Consider the following 1,600-nt stretch of genomic DNA (forward strand, 5'->3'; position numbering starts at 1 on the left):
GAATTTACATGTGCAAATTAATGTATCAAGTTATTTTTCCAAAATTAACTTTAAAAGCAACAAAAAATAGTTCACTACTTTACCAGTCTGCATGTCTAGAGGAGAGGAAGGGGTGTGGGAAGGAAGCTGTTATTTCTTTGGGGGAAACTGGAACAACCTCAGCCTACCAACACTAAGTCCCCCTTCCTCCCTGTCAGTGATTACTGTTCCACCATAATATATAATCATGATATTGTTTATGTCACCCTGCCATAGTGAAGGGATTAGAAACTGATATACTTTGGGTTTGTATTGACTTTATTATAAATGTCTTTTACTGCATGAATTTAATTTCATTAGGGAGCAGAGTTAATTAGCATAGCTGTTTCTCATTACTAATGTAACCCATATATATGCACAGTCTTGTTAGCTCTGCTGTTATCTCCTCTGTATGCAATCCTGTAATAAATAAGAGGCAATTTACTGCGGCACTGCTCTGATATTTGAGAGTATGCTCCTTTCAGGGCTGCTGAGTGGATATTACACACTTCCATGCATTTTACTTTGTATCAACAATAATCAACCTGGAAACTCAGTCACAAATAAAATAATGAAAGATAATCACACATGAAAATGGAGTTTTCATTCTGTCCACCACTAACAACAGACTGCAAACCTGAGCTGATACCTCTTTCACTGAGCAGTATTAATGTGAAGTTGATTAGGCAATTTGAAAGGTTGAACCTCCTCGGATGCTTTAGGAGAGATGGAGCTCTTTGTAATGCAGTAGTGGGATGTGGAGGATAAACAGGGCTGGCAAACACCACCAGAAAACTTTTCACCCCAGTCAATTTCGCAAAATTACAAGAACAGATGAAAAATACAGCAAGTGAAATTAGGCGGTAAACAGTTCGCAGACTGGTCACTTGTGGGCATATCAAACAATATGAGGGACACAAAAAAAGTGCTAATAGAAGCATAAGGAAAAATGCAGCATGTGAAATACGTCACCATAACAACACCTTTTACAGAAGTGTGTAGGAGTGTGACACCAGTGCAGTTACTGGTGAAGTGAAAATGAAAAAAATAATAATTAAGTTGGACCAAAGTGGTTTCACATATTTTAATGTCAAGGGGTATTTTTTCTGTAACAGAAAAACCCTGAGCTGATAAAAAAAATAACAAGGACAAAATCTTGTTCTGGAGGTCAGAATGTGTGTAGGAGCAAATGATAATTTAGATTTGTGTTACTAAATGTTCCACATTAATGATTGCTGCAAGTTAGTTACTATATTTAGTAACGAGATTTAGTAACTTGAACTTTCACAAAGCTGTGAACATGAAGTAAAGATGTAAAGGGACGTTCAGGTCTATGGTATTAAGATGAGTTCAAATCACAGAATCAAAGGAAAACAATAGATCATAAGAGATCTTTTGAGGTCATCTAGTCCTATCCCCTGCTCAAAGCATGGCTAAACTCAAAGTTAGATGAGGCTGCCCAGGAGTGTGTCTAGTTGTGTTTTGAAAATCGTTTAGGATGGAGAATCCAAACACCTTCTCTGGGCTCCTGGCTCACAGCTGCACCACTCAAATTATTATTAATATCCTTGTAAGATTCCTG

This window comes from Egretta garzetta, unplaced genomic scaffold (assembly GCF_000687185.1).
Source record: "Egretta garzetta isolate BGI_Z169 unplaced genomic scaffold, ASM68718v1 scaffold514, whole genome shotgun sequence".
NCBI classification, from domain to species: domain Eukaryota; kingdom Metazoa; phylum Chordata; class Aves; order Pelecaniformes; family Ardeidae; genus Egretta; species Egretta garzetta.